Below are 12,822 nucleotides of genomic sequence, written 5' to 3'. Positions count from 1 at the left end.
AAACATAAAACGGTAATATTCTTAAGCAAGGAAACACACACGTACACACACACACACACACACACACACACACACACACACACACACACACACACACACACACACACACACACACACACACAAACATACATGGTAGAAATTAATGAATGAAGTAAGTAAACCTTCTGCTTTAGTCCAGGACAAGTTACTAGCCTTAGTTTTGCTTTAAATGCCAATTAAAAAATATATTTTATTCTCCTTAGACTACATTATTTTCAGATCATACTTTTTTGTGGTGTATTGTTTTCTCTCTACATAAAATGGCCATTTATTTCTATACTTCTACTCAATCCATCTCTAATGTTAGACTTATTTTAAAGTTATATTTGTTCTTTAAAAACAATGCAGACACACATTTTACAAACAGCAGTGCAATGCCCCTTAATACATGTAAGAAATAATAAAATGCAGTCCCATAGGAGTGGAAATCAAGGCACAAACATAGCTCTGGGGATTCCTTTCAAGACCTAAATGTGCTCTCACTGTTCTTGAAGCTTGTTAATGGGGAAACATCTAAGCTAGACAGGCCCTTCCAGAGGACATAGTGTCAAAGGCAGCAGCAGCTGGTAGATAAGGAGGTAAGTCAGTTTACCACTGGGCGAAAAGGAACCTAGACATGAAACCAGGAAATAAGCCACCCAGGTCAAGGCTGGACAGGTCCATTGGGAGCCCAGCTGCCCACTGTAATTTCAAGGTCTGAACAAATAAACACCAAAGGTGAAAAAATACATGTAAATGCATAAATGGATACTGGAATGATAAAAAACACAAGCAAAAAGTCTAAAAGGTTAAAAAAACAGTGAAAAATAAGAACAAAGGGTTGTAACATTGCAAAAAAGTAATAAATACACATTATATTTAAATATTTAAAAACAGATAAGAAATACCAGAGCAGTAAACAGCCATGCTTGAGAAGAGGTGAAGGGTAGATGAATATAATAATTTAAGGAGGTTTAATGAAGCATCTGCATTGGATTTCATCAAAGTAGTTTACTTCCAATGCCTGTTTGAAAGGGAAGATTGCAGGAGAGCTACAAATTATGTGTGGAATACTGCTCCATAAGGAAAGAAGTAGTTTAGGGAAGACTTGCTCAATATAGCTTTGCATGACTGGAGGTCTTTCTTATGAAATGGAAGGAGGGCAGCTATAGGACGACACAAATGAAAGGAATTCAAAAGGTAGTGCTAAGAGAAGGCAGGCTCCACGTGTAACTGAAAAGGTACTCATTGAAAACAATAAATCAATGTGGTGTGTCTGCATGTGTGAGGTTAACAAAGCAATGAATTTTAGTGAGGACTTCCCTGCCGGAAGACATTTCATGACAACTGTCCACTCTGAGAAAGGGCAGCATAGCATGATTGGTGTTTTTTCTTGCATGCTTGCAAATCATAAACTGGGGCAAAAGTGTATTTTGATTGGTAGAAAAGCCTTAAATGGCTATTATTTCTCAAACTGATAAAACCAGCACTTCAGTTCTATTTCCAATGGCCAATAAAGGATTTGTGACTACAAAAGATATTTTACATATAATTTATTCCACAACACTTTAGCGCTTTCATTTCCTGACCAGAAACTTCATCAGAATGAAAGTTCACCTATCAGCTGGTCTAGTTTTAGACTGGAGGGGTTCAGGGTAGAGGTGACGTGACTACTAAGCCCATGTCAAAATCTACTTAAACAGCCTGGGTATGTGCGTTAGGGGACAACAGGAGAAAAGAAGCTTTGAGGGTCTGGATATTGTGTGAAGCATTTTATCCCTTATTTTTAATGAGTGATGACTGTTAACTGAACAAGTGACAAGAGGGACGGTGACCTTAATCCAGATAACCCCCTCCCACTAAGCAGTTATAACTACTTCTATGTATAATTCAGATGTCAGATTGTGATAAAAGAAGATGGTCGTGTAATGTACTTCATCTTCATTCCAAACAGTTGCCACATAGTAAATACTGTGCATTGCTTTACATCAATCACATTAGTCCTGCAAAGCCAGAAAAATAAGTAAACAGCAGCAGACAGTTATTCATTCTCAGCTGCAGTGATTTACCCAATGTCTCCTTCTCCCTCTGCCTTATATCAGGTGTCCAGTTAAGTAGTCCATCTTACTTCTCACAAATGCACACTAGCCCTGCAAAGCCAGATAGTGACTGTTTAAACTGAGCAAACAAGAGAGTCATTTTCATCAAGCTAACCACACCCAAACCCAGTAGTTATAGTCACAATGTCTGATGGCAATGTAATATTATTTCATCTCCACACAAAAAAGTTGCCACACATCAAAGTACTCCAAGATGCTCCACACAAATCACAAAGCCATAAATATCACCAAAAATATTGGTTGATCTCTACCAGTGTCACTGTAAAAATAGTAATAATACTTTTCTCACCTTCTGTCTTCAATCACACTGCATTCTACTTTGTCCAGAATTCAGTAGCATGTCTCCAATTTTGTCTCATATTGTTGATTTCTCCTTTGTATATTTGTTTCACTGTCTTATAAATTAAATAGTCAATCAACAGTCATTGCTGCTGTCAAAAAAAGTTTGGGCACATTGCCTGCTCGCCTATATTTGAATGTTGTGAGTCTCTGCACCATGACCTGCAAATTTCAAGTCTAATGTTATGTGACTTGGAGCAAATGAGGTACCTATCACTCTGTTGGTGTGTTTTGCTTTAACAGGCTATCATATTTATTTTTTTAGAGCAAACAAACATATTTCATTGCTGTAAAAACTAAATAGTAGTTGCCTAGTTCACCTACATTTAATGCCAGCCCAACTATCCATAAAGATTTGGGGACAATGGTAAGCAATTTAAACCTTGACCCTGTTTTATGTATCTACAAATGCCAGGGAAGCATATTCTGTAGCCCATCTAATTCTGAAGGTCATGTCAAATCATCACTGTACTCCTCTATACCTGACTGATCTAATCCATTACTAAATACAGAACAGCATTTTGTAGCCTTTCAACAAGCCACCTGAAACAATTTGAAAATATACATTTCCTTACTAGGAAAACCATATGATGGAAAACTTGTACCATTCAAAAAAGCCTCCAGAAGTTTAATTAGCTTCTGTTTTTTTAAAGGTGTCCACTGCCTGGTCTATAAGTAAATGTCTGATTCAGCTGTGTTTATGGCTTGCACCTGTAAAGCACTGGTGGGAGAGACAAACTAGACTGAATAACACAATATGTACAGTAAACAGCAATCAGTTATAGAAAACAAGTGAAGAATATATTAAGAAACACAGTCTAAGACAACAGTATGTTCTTCCTCCTATGGTGACATAAAGTCAGTGATTAACTTCCTTCAAAATTGTTGTGTCTTTCAACTCCGGTCTGCTAATGATTGGCAGTGGATTTTTTACGTGCTGAGTTGCCAGCTCTGACGCACAACCTTCAACGAAGGTACGCCCATTCACGCATGTCTCCACACAGAAGACGCTCTAGCTGAGAATTGAACAGGACAACATCTTACTGTGAGGCGACAATGCTACCGCAATATGTTTCTCCACATTAAATTTTACCATACAGCTTAAAAGGTGTTTAACACTTTAACAGTACAACTTTAAAAATGCTGAAAAAAGTAGGAGCTTTGAAGAGACAGTTCCAATGTACATTGCAGGCATATTTAAAATGGATAAAAGTAAACAAACGACTTTCACTGCTTTCTTTACAACATAAATGTTAGCAGTCTGTAAGTAAAGATGCTTTGAATCCAATTAAGTAATAAAAAAAGAAGAAAACTGATTATTCTTCACTCTAACGGCACAAGTTCGCTAAGTGAAGAATATTAAGATTCTGTAACTTATTGCCATGGAACCATTATAGCTTCATAGGTTCATAGGTAAGTACTAGGCTATCTGCCCAAGGGCATTTATAAGCCTGGCCAGAGTGTGTTGGCTTTCGCCACCCCCTTAGATTAGTTCCCTATGCCTCTGTCCAGCAGAGCCGCTGCAGTGATCCCCGGGGTAAATTTTCTGTTTCCCATCCACCCGTCAAGGTATGTCTTGAAGAGTGCTAGTGAGGGGCTCTGCCTGATGTATATTGGAATCTTGTTACATTTATTATATGTTCCTGCAACTGTTGATCAATAGCCTTGCATTTCACACACTATCCCAGGCTGATTGCAGATGCTGAATGACCAGAAGGAATAAAGAGGTTTGTTCTAGTGGAAAAGGAAGAATCCCCTGAAAAGGAGGAAGGAACTCCTACTATCTGTACCCCTGACTGATCACTTTAAGAACCCATTTGCCTTGAGATTGCCAGTTACCAAAGAGAGAAACGGTGAGTCAGATTTTGGGGAAGATCTAAGGGATTGCTGGGGGTGTGTGGTTACAATATGTAGACAGTCACTCAGACTTGTTGGACTGTCCTTGTCTCTTGGAGGCTCTCCTTTCTTTTAGGAGTCTACTTGTCATTGTTTGTGATTATCTGTTTGCAAGAAGCTTGCTCAGTCTGTTTATTTTGCTTATATAAAATTATCCCGAGTTAGGGATGAAACTTTAAACAAACCTTTAGAAGGAGGACTGAAAAATCTGTGTCATCCTTTGAAACAGTTTCCTTCCCTCATCTGATTTTTTTCAGGACCTCCAAAGCAGATGGTACCAATATAACCTCCCTATCATGTACAGAAGTCAGAATGTCAGCTTTAACATATTTAAGTAAATTTTGAGGATGTCACCATGGAAACTTCTCATAATGCACTCAGTAGCTGCTGGTGTTACAGAGGCACCAGATGATTCATATGCACATTTCAAGGAATGTTGGGTAACTTGACAAAGAGTAGCAATATGAGTATTTAGAGAAGATTTGCCTCGGAAGAAGGCAAAGTGGCAGCAGTGTTCCTCATATTCTCGAACCAAGCAAAAACTTTAACTCATGAGCTTGACAATTCAGAATCCTAAAAATAAGAGTGGCAAAAGAATACAATGTTTTCACAAATCTATTAAAAAGCTTTCTCATTCTTGTCAGAAGAGGAGGGATTAACATTTAGTAAATGTTTAAATACAGAAGGATTTGACCAAGGAATCACTGGAGGGTCAGATCTGGGATTAAAAAAATTGAGGAACTCTATACAACCTATCTTCTTAGGCACTGCAGGATAGCTGTCAGGTCTGTTACAGACTATAATAAAAACATTCTCCAAAGCTGGAAGAAGAGGAACAGAAGTAAGCTGGGAAAATTCCAGTTGCAATAAATATTTTTTTTTTCAAAGAAACTGGAAAGTTATGTTCCCACTGAAATAATGTGTTCATTGCAGATATAGTTTCAGATAAAGAAAATACTTTATAAAACTTTTTGGACATAAAAAGTAAATTAAACTTTAAAAAATGAAGTTTACAGTAAAAATAATGAACTAATAGACACTGCATCAACTGACAAAAATGTCTCAAGACAATTCCAAAAACAGTATAACCTAAATAAAAATAAACAGTTCTTCACAAAAAGTCCTTTTCCCTGAAATGAACTTATCTGTCCAGCTATGGAGAAACTAGGTGACCCACTGATCCTCAAAAACCTGCAAAAGGAGCTCTCTTTGACAGCAGGAAAGCTCTAACAGTCTTTGCACCCAACTGTTAATTTTCTCCTGCTCTGCTTGAGCTGTCAACAATCTGGGAATGTGGAAGGTGCCCATAAGCTTTGGAACCTGGACAGCTGTTATATCCTAGGCAAGGTATAATCCTTTTTCAATACCAAGCTTAAAGAGATGCAAGATTGTGTGTGCAAAGTTGAGGAGGCTGTAGTCAACAGAAATAAAGGCAAACTTGAACGGGACATTAAGGATTACAAAACCAACTTAATTTTCTCTTGGCAACGCAAGCCAAGAAGAGGCAGGTCCAATAGCAGTTGGAGTGAGAGGAAATCTTGAGTCTCGCGAGATTCCTCGGCCTACTCTGTTGAAACGGCATCTAGCAGCAAAAAGAATGTCTCCTTTGAAGAGTTGAATTTAGCAGGAGGCAATTCACAGGAGCAGCTCTCTACGTCGCAGCAAATGAGAGGTCGCGGCCGGAGATGGCAAGAAGGCAATAACAACAATAGTGGCGGCAGCAACAGAAAGAAAAGGAACTAATTTTGATCAAAAGTTCTTTTGGGAACTGTTTTCTGACTTCTAATTTGAACCCTCGTATTTCACCCAGGTATGTGTCACAACCATGCACTCAGGACAGCGAGATGAATTTGAAAATAATAAATCTGTCTGATTTGACTTTGAATAGTGACATTGAAGCAGTATTTTTTAAGGGTACTAAATTTGTTCCAACACATTTACCTAGTTTGGCAGACCTCTTTTTTGAGTTAGGCCGGTTTTGCAGAAAATTACATTCGAAAATATATTTTCCCAATCGTGCACGTGTTTTGAGCACTTCTGTGGGGGAAAATGATGCAATTGATTTTTGTCTGATGACGCTCTTCTGAATATGTCTATACATGAAAATGAGTTATATGATATTATGGAAGTTTTGTCAGAGGAAGAAGTACATGTCATTGAGGGCCAAGGGGCTGTTTTTTGTACAGGATATGGGAAATTATTTGTGCCCCAAGTCCCTTATAGCAGTAATTTTCCCCCCCTAAGTCTTCATCAGCTATTTGCCAGTTTGAAAATGTTTTATGTAGACGAATTGAATCTGAGTATGAAAGATTCAGAAAAAGGAGCAAGAAATACAGTTTGAGCAAAGATGAACGGGTAGCTTTGAACAAGTTAGGAGAAGCCAGTAATAAGTATGTATACACCCAAGCTGACAAGGGTGGAAATGTGGTGATTCTATCTAGAGCTAGGTACAACAGCATGACTGAAGAGTTATTGAACGACACATCAGTGTATGTTAAGATAACAGGCAATGTTATTTCTGATTTCAATGTTGGTTTATTAGAACTTCTTGAAAGGGGTGAGAGGCTGGGATTCTTTTCCTCGATGGACGTTAAGAGATTGCATATTAAAAACCCCAGAGATGCAATTTTTTTAATTATCCCTAAAATTCATAAGTGCTTGTATGACCCTCTGGGTAGATCGATTGTATCGGGAAGGGGATCATTCTTAAAGAATGTTGGCATTTTTTAGACCACCAGTTGAAAGTATATTAACTAGAATAATATCTCAGATGAAAAATGGTAAAGATTTTTGCAATCTGGTGGGGAAATGAAATGGAACACAAATTTTTATTGGGCAAGTGTAGCTGTCAAAGACCTATATACCAGCATCAGAAATATCTGAGGTTTGGAAGCAGATGAGAAAATAATGGGGGAAGGCCCATGTACTACTTATCTATTACAATTGGTAGAATGCTCACTCACCCATAATTGTTTCAAATTTGATAAACAGTATTTTTTGCAAAAGGAAGGCACTGCAATGGAAGCTTCATATGCCCTCTCGTATGCTATTATTTTTATGAACCATTTTGAAAATGTGTTCATTTACAATACTGAGTTTTTTGCACATCATGTTGTTGTATATAAAAGATTCATAGATGATTTGATTTTTATTTGTAAGGGCAATATCACATATTTTCAAACATTCATGGACGATTTAAATAGTAATAGTTTTGGTTTACAATTTACACATAAAATTGATGTGGAGAAGAACCAGTTTTTAGACTTGGAGTTTTTTATATCAGAAAATCAGGAAATATCTTGCAGGCCCTTTGACAAAGAGACTGCTGTCAATAATTTTTTGGCAGCTGATAGCATTTGTTGGCTTTATTATCATATGATGAATAGAATTGATAGAAAAGATAGAAACAGATGCTTGGTGCCAGAGCCATGGGCTCAAGCTCAATGCCAAGAAATGTATTGTTATCCCCTTTGGGAAAAACATGTATCCATGAATTACCATATAGGTGGCAGTACACTAAACACAGAAAGTGTGATAAGAGACTTAGGGACACAGGTGGACAGTGGTCTCACCTTCGTTAACCACATCGCCACAACAGTCATGAAATCCTATGTGACACACCTCATCACAAAGGGCTTTTCATCCAGAAAAAAGGAGGTCATTGTCCCACTGTACTCATCCCTCATTAGACCCATTATAGAATACAACGCCCCATTTGGTATGTACCTCTCAAGACATCTGCAACAACTGGAAAGGCCTCAGAAATACCTCACTAAAAGAATCACAGGCCTAAAGCAGATGCCCTACACTGACCGCCTTAAAAAACTCCAGCTATACTCTGTCGCATATCGTCTACTCAGAGGCGATCTCTGCTTAACATACAAGGCCATGTCAAACCCAGAGCTGTTGGACATGCTACACTTAAAGAAATCCCAATCCCTCACAGCTACATGCTCCAGGGATCTAAACCTTGTCATCACAATAAACAAAACATGCTGGAGGGATAGGTTCCTGACCCAGAGACTCCCCAGACTCTGGAATAGACTGCCCATACAATTCAAGCAGAGCACCTCTTTGGCCCTCTTTAAAAGGAACCTTGATGACTGGATGGGAGATAGGAAATTCACCCCAGGGATCACAGGGAAGAAATAGCCAGGGAATTGTTATGGCTAGGCTTGTATAGGCCCTAGGGACGATAGCCTAGTACCAATCTATGAACCTATGATTGAAGTTCACATACAAATATCCAGTTAAAATACATAATAGCTGGGATTCAGAAAAGCTTACCATGAGGGGAAGCCTTAATATGGCTATTTTACCCTTGAAGTGAGCCATTCTGATTCTTAGATTGCCTACCAATTAAGTGTTGAATTAGTGGGCCTCAGTGCAAAGGGTGGTCTTGCTGGCAGATTTGCACACTAATGTCGTAATCCAGGGGAAAGACTACTGCTAATTTGTCCTTTAGTCATATGCTGTCCCCTGGAAATGCCAGTGGCTTCAGATTTACATTGCTGAGAACAACTTAGCAGTGTTCAATGGTGGAAAAAAAAGCAAAATTTGTCAAAAGATGTTAGTCACCCATTTACTTTTGGGTAAGCAGGTGTGGTACAGGTAAGTTTAATGACAATGTGTGTGGGGGGGCTGTTAGTGTGAGCATGTGTGTCTGGATGTATGTATACATGTCTGAAGGGGCATGAATAAAGCTGCATATGTGTGTGTGTGCTTGCCTGGGTGGTGACAATAGGGGGATTAGGTTAAAAATTAAGTGTGGGTGCATTTGTGATGAAGCGAATGAGCAGGTATAATGGGTAATTGTGTCTGTGAATGAGATTAATTAGGTGATTGGTGTGTGTGTGTGTGTGTGTGTGTGTGTGTGTGTGCGTGTGCGTGTGTGCGTGTGTGTGTGTGTGTGTGTGTGTGTGTGTGTGTGTGTGTGTGTGTGTGTGTGAGTGTGTGAGTGTGTGCTTGCCTGGGTGGTGACAATAAGGGGATTAGGTTGAAAATTAAGTGTGTGTGAATTTGTGATGAAGCGAATAAGCAGGTATAATGGGTAAGTGTATCTGTGAATGTGATCAACTAGAGGGAGACTTGTTTCTTGATGGGTGAGTGCGTGCACGTGCGTGTGTGTGTTTGTGACAAAGTGAATGTGCAGGTATAATGGGTTAGTGTCTGTGAATGAGATCAACTAGGGGGAGCCTTGTTTCTTGACGGGTTAATGTGTGTGTGTGTGTGTGTGTGTTTGTGTGGGATGGTGGCAGAGATGTCTAGGAGAGTGTAATTGTGTGTGTGTGTGTGTGTGTGTGTGTGTGTGTGTGTGTGTGTGTGTGTGTGTGTGTGTGTGTGAGTGTGTGTGTGTGTGTGTGTGCGTGCGTGCGTGGGTGTCTGAATGTGTGTGTGAGTACAAGTGTAGGGTGCCTTTACCAGCACAATGCAAGGTTCATTGGGGAGAACACTATTCCAATCAGGTCCGACTATACTAGTATTATCTAGAGTGTGACTCAAAAACATGCTAATGAACTGATAACACAATCTTCCTCATTGTGACCATAGCTGTCTCTGAATCATATTTTCTCACCATTGCATTAATTGACCTACCTATAGTAGGCAGTTACAGCATGTGGTGAGCTTATTTCTGAATCCTGGGGAATATTTTAATACTTTGCTAAATCAGGGTTTCAAGCTTTAAGTTACAATAAGATAGAGAAATAAGTAAAGGTTTCAATGTTATTACAACAGAGGAAAATGGGTAAGTTAATTAAATCAACATTGCTAACTAATTTTCTTTCAGTTACACAGAAGACTAATCATGAATATATTTAGAACATGAAAAAAATGCATGTTTAAATGTAGAAAGTTTTATAATAAAAATGTTAGTTTTTGTGACATAATCTGTAAATGTCTTTCCTTTGGAAAAGAAGTTCTTACTGTATGATACACCGATTTGTTTAACTATAAAATGTTTATTTTGTAGTAAATAAAATGTGTGAAAGTTTTTGTGGTATATAATTTATTTGGAAATTATGACACTTTGTAAAAGCTACTCTTTTTCTAGAGTATGATGTACTGAGTATCCATGAACTGGCCATCCACAAATGTCATAGCATTGATTTTAATTGCACTGTCCTGCCCAGGAAAACATTTAACTGCATTTCTTTTTGCAAACCATCAAACTGTACAGGTAACTTTAAAGTACTTTGCCTTACCTCATCCAGCAAAAGCTGTTGAAGTTCAAATGAATCAAGCAAATGTGTACTACATTTGTTTTTCTTTGTTTAATTAATTTAAACAAAATTACAACACATGTTCTAATAAATTATCTTAAAAAATTCTGTCTCTCAATGGATCTCCTTAAACAGCAAAAATAAAGAACATAGCCGAGATAGCAAGAAAGAGAAAACAAGGAATACAAATCACAAAAATCACTAGGCAGTGCTTTTTTAAATGTTTTACAATTTCCACTTTAAAATACAACTCTTTTTCTGCAATGCCTTGCACTATTCTAAAATATTTATGTTTTCCAGAAAGTCAATACATGATGATTGAATACTAATGGATTTTAAAAGATGGATGAGCCTGACTTTTGCCTTTCTTTCTAATTGGTTAACCTCAACTAAACAGATCTTTTCATGTAATTAATGCTAAACTGTAGAAAAGTTTTAAATAGTACTTTACCTTAACAAGAACCATGGAAATCTACTGTAATCCAGCAAAGTACAAATGCCACCAGAGAAGCACTTTAAATTGTTAGTGTATGTGTGTGTGTGTGTGTGTGTGTGTGTGTGTGTGTGTGTGTGTGTGTGTATATATATGTATATATATATATATATATATATATATATATATATGACAGAGTTGAATTTAATGTTGACACATAAAACAAAAAATGTGCAATCAGAACAGTCAGTTAATACTGTTAAAGTATATTATTACATTTACAATGACAAAGTTTGTTTTTTTTCATGAAGAAGATATTTGTAGAAAAAAACTTGTGAGTTACAAAGCCATGTTTCTGTGGATATTAAAGGTTCCTGAGTAACCTTTTGAAAAATACAGACCTAGGAAAACTTGGAGCTTGTTATAATAAAATAGTAAAATTTGCTGCTGACTGCATATTATTCGCACCACTGTTTAACCCCGAAACAACTTTCCTGGTTGGATCTACCAGATCTAATAGCTTATAATAGGTTCATAGGTTGGTACTAGGCTATCAGCCCTAGGGCCTATACAAGCCTAGCCATAATAATTCCCTGGCTATTTCTTCCCACACTATTTACTTCCCTGGATCAGTTGATAACAGCATAAAAACAACTTAAGCAGCCAGAAAAGATCCCCGTTCTCAAAAATATAATTGAACCATATTCCAATAGTTAAGTATTGTGTTCCACTAATAAATCTCTTCTACTAAAAGTAAGCAAAGCTAAGAATGTTGCAGGAGACACTTTTTTCAAATCATGTAGCCAATATCCGGAATTCACTCCCTCATACCATGAGATCCGCTACTAACACTACTCATTTTAAAAAGTTACTTAAAACCCATTTAACTAGTGCATGGCTCTGCTCATATAACAGTGCAGGTTAGCATAGACCACCCACAACAGACCTCACTACCCCATACAAGCAATACCTGACAAATCTAACTTCTGCCTCTGACATGATACTATAACTATGCAGTAGTACAAAACAGCCAGCACTCAAAATCATCTCCCAACTAGACTTAAGTCAAAACAAAAGGGTCCACATATATATAGGAATAACAAATAGCATACCGGTTTCAGCTATGCAGTATTCATCAGTGCAGAAAATCTTTCATCATTTACTGAGATTAAATACCATTCAATAAGCCAATTATGGCCACAATCAAATCTTACAACTGCTCATTAAGCCCTGGTGTGAATAAGACCCCTAATCTAATAATCCACATTTGTTCTTTTTGGTTTAGTAGTGCATGCCATCCCACTTTATTATTAGTTTTGAAATCAGCCCTGTCAATAATAGTAAACATAAAACGTGCAGAAACATGTTTTAAAGTATGTTTATATAAAGCATTAGTAGCGTTGGCACATCTTATATCACTGAAATTTTCAGACATTCTTAACTTCAAATTGCACAAAATTTGTCCCACATAAAATGTTGAGCAGGAGCAGGTCACTAAATATACTACCCGATCTGTACTGCAGTTCCCATGTATCAAAATATCAAAGACTTTAGAACTATTCCTAGAACTAAAGTGTTTATCTTTATTCACAAATTTGCAAAAATGACAATGTCCATATGGAAAACAACCCACTAACTTGTGCCCATCCAACTTAATCTGATGTTTATTTCTGCTCCTCAAATAAATCTTTTTGTAATGATTAAACCAACCTGCTATAGTTTTTCCTTTCCTATAAGAGAATAAACATTTAGAAGATACAATATCCTTAAATTTACCTTCCATCAACAAAATATT

At 37.5% G+C, this 12,822-nt stretch overlaps 1 protein-coding gene across 2 annotated transcripts in view; it reads right to left on the bottom strand.

The window, feature by feature from the left end:
* The window catches only part of LOC122793164 (coronin-2A-like), a 2,539,836-nt gene that overhangs the window by 769,110 nt on the left and 1,757,904 nt on the right, over positions 1 to 12,822 (bottom strand). The window lies entirely within an intron of this gene.

This window comes from Protopterus annectens, chromosome 2.part0, assembly GCF_019279795.1.
Source record: "Protopterus annectens isolate FY-2018-M chromosome 2.part0, PAN1.0, whole genome shotgun sequence".
NCBI lineage: Eukaryota > Metazoa > Chordata > Ceratodontiformes > Protopteridae > Protopterus > Protopterus annectens.
Note: the sequence above shows the minus strand (reverse complement) of the source record. Positions and strands in the feature narration are given on the sequence as shown.